The sequence below is a fragment of the Choloepus didactylus genome, chromosome 18, assembly GCF_015220235.1.
Source record: "Choloepus didactylus isolate mChoDid1 chromosome 18, mChoDid1.pri, whole genome shotgun sequence".
Classification (NCBI taxonomy): domain Eukaryota; kingdom Metazoa; phylum Chordata; class Mammalia; order Pilosa; family Megalonychidae; genus Choloepus; species Choloepus didactylus.
Window position 1 is genome coordinate 60089084 of NC_051324.1, and position 9811 is coordinate 60098894.

A 9811-nucleotide genomic window follows, 5' to 3' on the forward strand; every position below is an offset into this window, starting at 1 on the left:
TGGCCACCAAGACACCACTGTGGATTCAGTGTGCCATGGAGGTGAGGGCTGTACTGGATGACCTCCTGGGGTCATTTTCCTTCCAGGAGTCCTCACATCTCAGTCCTAAGAGGTAGAAGCACCCAGAGTCCCTGTGGCTGCCGGTCTGGTGGAGGTTGGCTGAGATGTGCCCACCTGGAGCCCAGCCCCCAGCCCTGGGCCATGTGGGCAAGGCTAGTCTTTTCCTGAAGGGCTGTGTGTGTCCTGATGCCTCCTCCAGCAGCCCGGGGGCACCCCAGGACCCAGGTGGTGAGCATCGGGGCAGGAATAAGATACGGGAAGAGGGGCTGGGAAACAGTAGTGGGTGGGAGGATGGAATCTCCACAGGCTTGCTGGCGGCAGGAATCTGGCGAAGCAAAGGAGGAGAGGAATGGAGCCGCGAGGAGGGAACCTGGGAGAGGCCCCAGTGGCACCCCGGAGAATGTAGGAGTGTGTGGGGAATTTCCCCCCGCTGGAAAGCTCCCCAGAGGAGGGGATTCCTGAGCCCTTTCCTCTCCTGCGCCAGGTGTCCTTCCTTCAACACAGGCTTAATTTCCTTCTCCCGCGCGCCCTGCGCTGCGGGTAGGGACATCGAATGGTCCCTGCCCGTGCCAGCAGTGTGCCCCGCGCCATGCTTCATAAACGGATACACCCTCTTTCTAATCGACATTCTGAACCCCAGAGGGGGTAGGCTGCAATTGGTGGGAAAAGGGTTAAATTCACTTCGAGGCCAGCAAGGGGGGGCGGGGTGGAGGCCTCCGAAGTGAACCCCGAGGCCTCCGCCCGAATGGGAAGGTGGTTTCCTGAATGAGAGCAGAGAAGGCAGCGAGAACCCGGGCCCTGGGCGCGAGGCGGACAGAGGGGTGACACTTGGGAAGCACTGTGTGTTGTGTGCTTGAGTGTCGGGGACCTCAGATCTGCGGACTGATTCTCCCATCCCACCCCCACGCCTTTAGCTGCCCTGAGGTTACTTTTGATATGCGCGCTCTCCGGGGCACTCGGTCGGCCACTGGGTATTGAGCGCCGCCCGCTCGGCCCGGCCTCCTGCGAGGCCCCGAGGAGACAAAGAAGACCGAGGCCAGGCCCCCGCCCGCCCGCAGGTGGCTACCCGTCTGTCGCAGGCAGGAAGGGGGAAATCTCCGATTTTCTGCTTGGAACATGCTGGGGGCGCTGGGGGGGGCCCAGAGCCGGGTCCCCAGGCCAGCTTCGGGAGGCTGAAGGGAGAGGGAAAAGCTGCTGCAGACAAGGGAAACAGCAAGTGCGATGGCCCAGAGGCTTAAAACAATGGGGCTCACGAGGGGAATGGCATGGACGGGGCGCCTGGGGGTCACCGTGGATTCTGGTACCGGGGGGCCGGGTAGCTTTCTCCTAAGAGCTATAGGAGCCACAGAACGGCTGGCGTGAGGGTGTGGGCATCTTGTGATTGGTGGGAGCGGGCATTAATTGGACAAGATTTCTTTAAACTGCCCGTTTGCTGAAGTCCAAGCAGCGTCCTGGAGATGAAAAACCGTGATCTGCTCGGGGCAGGCACGTGGTAGGTGAACAACAAATGTCAACGGCGCAAAGGCGCGCGGAGCTCGGAGCAGGAGCCTGTCCGCGGTTCCCTCGCCCGGCCCGGGAGCGCCCCCTGGCGGCGGAGCTGATAGGCGGGAGGAAGGGGGCCGCGCGGTCCCGCCCCGGACGGCCTGGAGCCGGCGCCTTTGTTGGTGCGCTGCCCAGATCTTTGGGGACCCTGGTTAAGTTGGCGTCCTCGTGAGAGAATACCCTTAATCTACCTCGCAATCCCCGGGCTTAGCTAGGGATAAGGTGTGCGTGGCTTCACGCTCCCCTCGGCTCCCAACCAGGTGGCTCCGGGCCGAGGTGGCGCAGCTGCGCGGGACTTTGCCTGCCTCAGCCTCCGGCCGAGAGATCGAGGCTGCGAACCGCAGGGTGACTTCCCGGAGTCCCCCCGGGCCTGACCCCACCGGAGCCCCAAGATCAGGCACGCGGAAACGTGTCACCGTCGTTCCTCCCGGCCTAGTCATCTCCAGTTCCCCAAGGACATTTTGGAAAGTGTTTGATTTGGGGTCAAAGTCCTTTAGAAGGGAGGGAGCCGCCGAAGGAAAGGGGGCGGGCGGGGCTGGCCAGCTGTGTGTCCTCTCCCGGCTTCAATCTATTCAGTTGTGAAGTGGAGATAATCGTGGATCTCTCACGGGGAGCTGACAGTGTGAAATGAGACGGGTGCTGACAGAAGGCCCCACCGCGGATGGTGAATAATAAATATTGGGTTTCTTTTTCTCCTCTGGGCTCTCTCCCAGTCAGCAGCTCAAAGGCTCCTCCTCAGGTGCCTGGGAGACTACTCCAGAAGGATTGATCCAGGACAGCCTTGTCTCGTGTGATATCCCAACTCTGGACCCACCTCAAGAATCTCTTCCGAGAGCCCCCTCCTCCTACCACTAACCGCCCCTCCTCCCCTCTGGGCCCCTTACTCAGCTTGATTTTTCCCCAGCTCTTTGACACTACCTTACAGAGCTTACAAGCCAACTGTTTCTTGATTTGCTCCCTGGCGTGTTGCCTAGACTCTGTACCCCATGAGACTGTTGAACCCCCGACACCTAGAACAGGATCAGGCACATAGTAAGTCCACATAAACCTTGTTAATGACCGTCCATGGGAGGAGGAAGGAAGCAGGGGGTGAGGTCTCAGATGGGAGGACCCCATCTCTTGTCTGGGTTCCGTAGGGCCCTGTGGGGCTCAATGCCCCCATCCTGAGTAGATCTTGGCCCCAAGAGCTCCCCACTCTCCCTGGCTACCCCACCCTGTTTTTTTGGCTCCTGCTTCCCTTTCAGATGCACCTGTGCTGCCTCGAGTGGGATGAGATCAGGATTGGCAGCCTGTAGGGAGGATGACACCACTCTGGGGCACCTGGGCTTGGCGTCCCCTTGGGCTGGCCTTCCCCATGCTGCTCCGCTGGCCTCTCTGCCCATTTTGCCTCTATCTCCTTCCCTTTCCATCTCCCTTCAGCCTTCCTCCACTCCCACCCCCCACTTCCCCTTTTAACTTGCCTTGGCCTGGGAGCCCTGTCCTGCTCCCCCGGAATGGCTGGGCGGCCCGAGTTCTCTGTGGTTCTAACTCAAGACCCCTCCTTGGCCTGGCCTCCACCTGAGGAAGGAGAGACAGCCAGACGCTGGTGGTGGCCTGGTTTCTCTTGGTTGCAGCCATCACACCTGCGTTTTCCGTTGACTTCTCCTTGTGTGGGATGTCACCAGGCAGGGGAGAGGAGGGGAGCCCCAGCTGCAGCCCAGGAGAGGCTCAGTGTCATTGCTAGTTCTCTTCTGTCTGTGACCTCAGCTGAGCTGGGGCCTCCCCTCTGCCTGGGCTTTGAGGGCAGGAAAGAGTTCCTATTTTCCTCATCACCCACAAACATCGACTGCTCCAGCCCCCACTGCTGCACACAGTAGGTGCTCTGTGCTCTATGCCACACATCTTAAATGAGCACCTCCTATGTGTGTGCAGCCCCTAGCCAGGGCGAGCCCTGGGGAGCAAACACAGCCAGGGTTTTAGCCTGCACAGAGCTTGCTGGGGAGACAGTTGTTCATCAAATGATCACACAAATGTTTCTTTAAAAATGAAGATTAGAGAGTGAAGGTTCTTTCCATCTTAGGGATCCTGGGGGCAAGACTTTCGTGGGTCCATTAGGGGATGGGGTGGAACAAGCCTAACATTATCCTTGGAGCAGAAGGATTTCTGAAAAATGGTGCAGAAATGTCTGATCAAGCTCTACTTTGTACCCTCTGTAGGTCTGCCAGCTAATTATCTTCTCCACAGGCCAGTACAGCCAGTAGAGGCCATTGCTGAAAACTCAGGGTGGAGCCAGCCATTGGCTCTGGGTCCTGGGAGCCTGGAAACAGGGATGAGACCCCCATGGACTGGCAATGGAGCAAAGTTGCCTCACCAGCAGGGGCTCAGGTGACTGGGGCTGGCCCAGGAGTGGGCAGGCCCTTGGGCAGACTAGGGGCATCTGCTTGGCACTGCCTCTCTCCTGGTGGAACCAGCCTCCTTTGCCCCCTCACCTTGGCTTCCAGGTAAGGCCTGATGGGGTTTCATGTGTCTGGCTGGGAAAACTCTCTGCCTCAGTCGCTGCCTTCGAGCCCAGATCTTGTGTCACCACCACAACCCCAGAGAATCCTAGCCTCTTACTGTGTGACATTGGGGTCTCACCAGCAAAATGGGTACAATAACACCTGCCTCAAAGGGCTGCTGCTGATTCAGTGGCATAATATCTGTGCAGTGCTGAAATGGCACCTGGGCGTGTTAAGTGATTGGTAAGGGTCCATTCCATTTCCTTAGAGCAGTCAGATGCTTTTCCTAAACCTCTTGCAGGCAAGGCCTTCTATTTTAATTGTGGGGCAGCACATGCTGCTGGTGACCCTTCCTGCAGGCTGGGCAGAAACCCCGAGTTTATTTTGGTGTCTATCCCTCCCCATCTGGCTCAGAGGTAAATTCTGATTGGTCTAAGCCAATCTTGGGGACCCATTCCCCTTGCCAGGGTTTGGTATAGGTGTAAGCCAATGAGACATAAGAGGAGGTATGCTAGAGGGTACAAGAGGATTGCTGGGAAAAGTTCTTTTGGACTTTTAAAAGAAGACGCATAGTAAGAGATGTCCTTTTTTCATGCTTTTGAATATCATTGTGTCTGAGTGGATGCCTGGAGCAGCAGCAGCCATTCTGTGACATGAGAGCTGCTGCCTGACGATAAGACTGATCAGTGGAGGAAGAAAAGCAAAGAGAGGGAAAGAAGCTGTGTGCCTGACACTAATACTGATACATTAACTGACTCCCAGGGAGTCCTGCCTCTGAACTTCTTGTTATGTGACAGAATACATTTTCCTTGTTGTTTTGACCACTTGAGGTTGTTACTTGTAGCCAACGGCCTCCTAACTGACACCTGTATCCTCTTGCCCACAGTGTCTGGTACAGGGCAGTTAGATTAAATGTTGCTGATTGATTTACAAACTGAGTTGCTTTAATTTAAGGGCTAGAGGGTTAGAGCTTCTTTTACTTGTTTTGGGGTTTAGTCTGGGTAAAGATGAGGTTGCAAAAGGAGCCAGGAGTTGGGATACTCACTCGAAGATGACTTGGGGAGAGGAGGAAACAATGAGGGAGGGGATAGGGTTGAGGTGGGACTAAAAATGAATCTGGAATAGAGTCCTTCCTGCTGCTGCCCCTTCCTTCTCCAGGGGCTGCAGCTTAACTGCTAGCAGGTACCAAGTTTCTTTTTAGTGTGATAAAAATGTTCTGGAATTAGATAGTGATGATGGTTGCACAACTTTTTGAATATATGAAAACCACTGTTATATCCTTTAAATTGGTGAATTTTTTGGTATGTGAGCTACATCTCAATTTTTAAAAGAAGCAGCAGCAGCTGCTGCTCAGCTTATCTGCAGCCATCTTTCCACACCCTGTCCTCTCCTCTTTGGTTTCAGCCCTGCTCACTGTTCTTGGCTCCCCCGGCCCACAAACACTTGCTAAGGACACCACTGGAGGGGCTAGTGGAAGGCTTGTCTGGGGATGGAGGGTTGCATTCTGCCTCCCACCCATTTTCAGGCTTCTGCATATCTGCCTCACCCTTTGACCTAAGGGACAGTTTCTCTGGAAGGTTTAGTCTCCACCCACCAAAAGCCTCTGCAGTTTGGGGGGGTCGGAGGAATGCAGTGGGGAGACCATACTCTCTGTGCTCCGAAAGTATTGTGTTCAAATCTTGGCTCCTTTCCTTCTTAGCTGTAACTATGAGCAAGTTATTTAGCCCTCTCTATGTTTGTTTCCTTACCTGGCAAACAGGTATACTAATTCCACAGCTCACAGGGTCAGATGGCATCTTTCGTCCAAAGAGCCTGGGGCATATGGTATATAATACTCGTGGTTCCCAAAGACCAGAAGAATCTTAGCTTGTGACCAGAAGAGTGGCAAAATCCTGACCAGGCGGTCTAGTGTTCGAGGATCCATAAAAGAGAATTTTTGGTTGTTCCTAGTGGTCCTGCCCTGCTTGGCCTGGGAGGCTTTCTTCCCCTCATCCCCTAAACACTACCTCCATCCACCCCAGACCCCTCTGTCTTTGGCTCTGTGTATTGAGAGAGATGGTAAGATGGGAAATCATAGTTTCTGAATCCCCAATCAGGGTACATGGTGTAATCAAAATACATTTTTTTGTAATTTATTTTATTTGTTTTTCTGCTCTAGGATCTAAGAAATCCTGAAATATAGTTTGGCCAAAGGTTGGAATTTTGAGAGTATTTCCATGGCCAATGCTTTCCAGAGGCTAGAGAGGACGACGGGTGCCCCATGAGATGAAGTTAGCTGGGACACAGGTGTGGTGTGAAAGAACTTTGAATCGCACTGCGAGAAAGCCCATTCGTTCTTACTCCCTCCACCGTTCTCCTTCAATCCTTCCAAGGACTGTCAAGAAGCAAGTCCAGTGCTCATTTGTCTTAAATTTCTCTCCCACATGACTAAGATCCTTTTCTAATAAGGAGAGAAGGTCACACATTTACAATGTTGAAAATCATAGTAATCTATAGTTTCCTTGATAATTGAAGTTATTAAGAACAAGGCAGATCAATGTAAAGAAAAGTGTTAAGAAAATAGGAGGACAGGATGCATGCAGTTATGGAGTCAAGGTGGCCTGGGAGACACTGGCTTACAGGTACATCAGAACTGCTTGCTTGCAGACAGGGGTGCCTTGCAAGTGCCAGCTTGCATGGTCTGAGCATTTCCTTGGTGGCCTGCACCTGCAACCTGGTTGGCTGGGGCCCAGGGGTGAGCTAGGCTGGAGCTGGCAGAATGGAGTGTGGGGGACTGGAGTTGCATCTGGAAGCCACTGGGCCACGAGCTGAGATTCATCCCCAGCCTCGTTCTTCTCTCAAGGTATCATATCAGAGATTGAGTGATTGGGTGACTGTGCAGAGGGGCTGGGCAAGGGCCTGGGCCTCTCTGAGGCTTTCTATGTGGGGGAAGGGGAGAGCCTGAGGGTGGCCAGGTCAAGTTCAGATGCCATCAGACGTGGCTCCAGAGATGAGCAGGTCAGGCCTCAGAAGGCACATTGGCCTCAGGGAGCCCCCTGTTTCCCTCTGGTATGGAATGTAAAAAGCCACACACAAGGCGGACAGGAAAGCAAGGTTCCAGCCCCAGCTTTCCCTGAGTGGCTGGGGCAAGGTACGTGCCCGCTCAGGGACCCAGCGTCCTACTAGGTGGAAGTGGCCAGATGAGCACGCCTGGTCTTGCACTCATCGATAGGATGGCCCGTCTCCCCTGGTCCCTGTTGCCCACCAGGGCACTGGGCGAGAGCTGGCTCCAGCCTTCTGCAGAGGCCTGGCTTCCCAGGTGCGGGGCTGTTTGTGCCCAGCCCCGTGAGGCCTTGGCAGGGCCAGCAGGGTCCAGCGGCACCACTGGAGGGCTGAAGGTGCTGACAGAAGAAAGAGACTGAGATGCTGCAGAAGGAGGGGGGCAGAAAAGGAGAGAAGGAAGAGGTGTAGGGTTGGGGGGGGGTTCTCTACAAGAGACCGCCCCTCGTGAACGCGCGGAAGGTTGCCAACTTGAGTTTAAGCCTTGGTTCCAGAACACAAAGCCTCATCTCTGAGGGCTCGACCCCTCAGAGCCCCCAGCCCCCCAGGGCTGGCTGAGCTGCTCTGAGGAAACTGGCCCCAGAAGGGCCTGGTTGTTGGCTGGGAAGTGGCTGGGAGGGAAGTTTTAATGATACACAACACAAGACACAGGGGGGAAAAGAAGCAGGGGGGTGGTGGAGGAGAGAAGGGAGGTTGTGGGGGGAGTAGAAAGAAAGACCTCCTGCCAGGCCTGTTGCCAGGAGACGGCTGGGCGGCCAGAATCAGCCCTGCTCTTTTCACAGTTGCCTTTAAGCACTGAGAGAAAGCCCCGGCCATAAAGGGGGACATGTGTTGCTGGGTGTGTAAGGCTAGCCTCTGCAGTTAGGGGAGCCCCCAGCCCCCGCCCTCTGCTGCTCCCGAAAGCAAGCCCCTGGCCCCTCAGCCCTGCCCCTGCTCCTGGGGGTTATGGATGGGCGAGATTGGGCTATAGAGTGATGGGGAAAGGACTCCGAAAGTCAGTGGCTCTGGTCACTGAAATGCCCACAGCCACCTCTGGGGTGAAACTCACCAGTCAGAGGCCCCAGGAAGCTGGCAGAGGTTGGCAGGGGCAGGGAGCCAGGGGAATCCAAATGAGCATGTCCATGGAAAAGTATTTCTGTTGGTTCTGGGGGCCATCAGGGTCTGGGGGTGTCTAGGCTTCTAGGTTGCAGGAGGAGTGGGCTGGGAACTGTAGTGTCCCTCCACCTGCACTCTGCACCTCCACCCCCTGTCGTTGTCAGAGGTCCTAGAGTGGGTGCAGGAGGCTCTAGGCTCTGCCCTGGCAGGCGGGGACAGTCCTCTTGGAGCAGGGTCAGTGACTGTGTTCATGTTTCCTTGAGGAGTCCATGGCCCAACCACGAGAGTAAACAGAAGGTAAGGGCTCCAGTCTCCAGGGCTCTGGCTGACGATAGAGAGGTCCGCTGCTGAGCTGCGAGATGGTGCACTCAGCACAGGGGCTGCCAGTAAACTTGAAACTACATCCTCCTCAGCTGCGTGTGTGCAGAAGGGGTTCTGGAGCCAGGACAATTTATTTCACCTGAGTGTGAGCTCCCTGGGTAAGGGCTCCTTCAACATTGGGTTCTTTCGCCGTCTGAAACAAATGGCAATTTCTATTTCTCATGTTTCTGTCAGATTAGAGAGAAAGCAGTTTTCTTTTGGTCCTCTGCCATGCCATAGGGATCTGAGTTCTAGTCCTGCCAGCACTACCAGCCACCCAAGAAGAATCAGAGTGTCTGTGTTAGGAAGAAATGGACAGCCAGCCCAGCCCAGTTTCCCTGCTGGTGGGCTGGCTTCACCCGCACCCTCGGGAGCACTGCTGGAGGCTCTCCTGAGCCGAAGGCTCCTATTTCCTGCCTGGTGCAGAGGGCAGCTTGCTTCCTCTTGCTGTCCCATGGGATCACCCTGGGCGTGAACGAGGGGAGTGTGTGAAATGGCCCAGTAGAGGGCCAATTCTGGACTCCATTGAGGAATCACTGTACCTTCTGAGAAATCTCTGACTGCATGTATGAGTGTGCACAGAAATGTTTCCCATGCAAGCCGGCATACCGAGAACGGCTCCCGAAGGAGCAGGGCAAGGCAACTCACTAGGATCTGTTGGGGGCTTCTGTTGGGGAAGCTTGCTTTTCCTCCAAACGGCTTTGCATCTCATTCCTGCCAAAGCGTGTTTACTTTGTTGTTGTTGTTTGTTTGTTTCTTTACTACTTTCAAGTCTTTTCTGTCCCCATCCTGGGCCAGGCCCCACCCCGGGTGTCAATGCTTGCTTCCGGAAGGGCCAGTTCCCATGAGGTGATAACCGAGGGCAGATTTGTCAGCTCTTCCAAATCCTCCCAGACCAGAGGGGGAAAGAGAGGGAAATGGGGGTGGGGTCAGGACGGTGGTGTCCTGGGCAGTGGCGGGAGGGATGGGGGGACGGACGGGGGACGAGTGGTGACTCTGGGGGAGGGCTGCAGGCGGGGAAGGTGGGGAAGCAGCAGGGCATGTGTCGGGGGAAGAGAGATGGGCCCTAAGGAAGTTCTGCCGTGGTTGAGCTTTACAACAGGAGGAGTTGGGCCCCTTTAATGGAAAAGCCCATCTCCTGGCCTGTCACTGACTTTTCATCCTAAGAAAGGCCAAGGGCTCAAGGGAGCAAACACACCTGGTGGTCTGTAATTAGGAGCTCAGCCAAGACCTTCAGG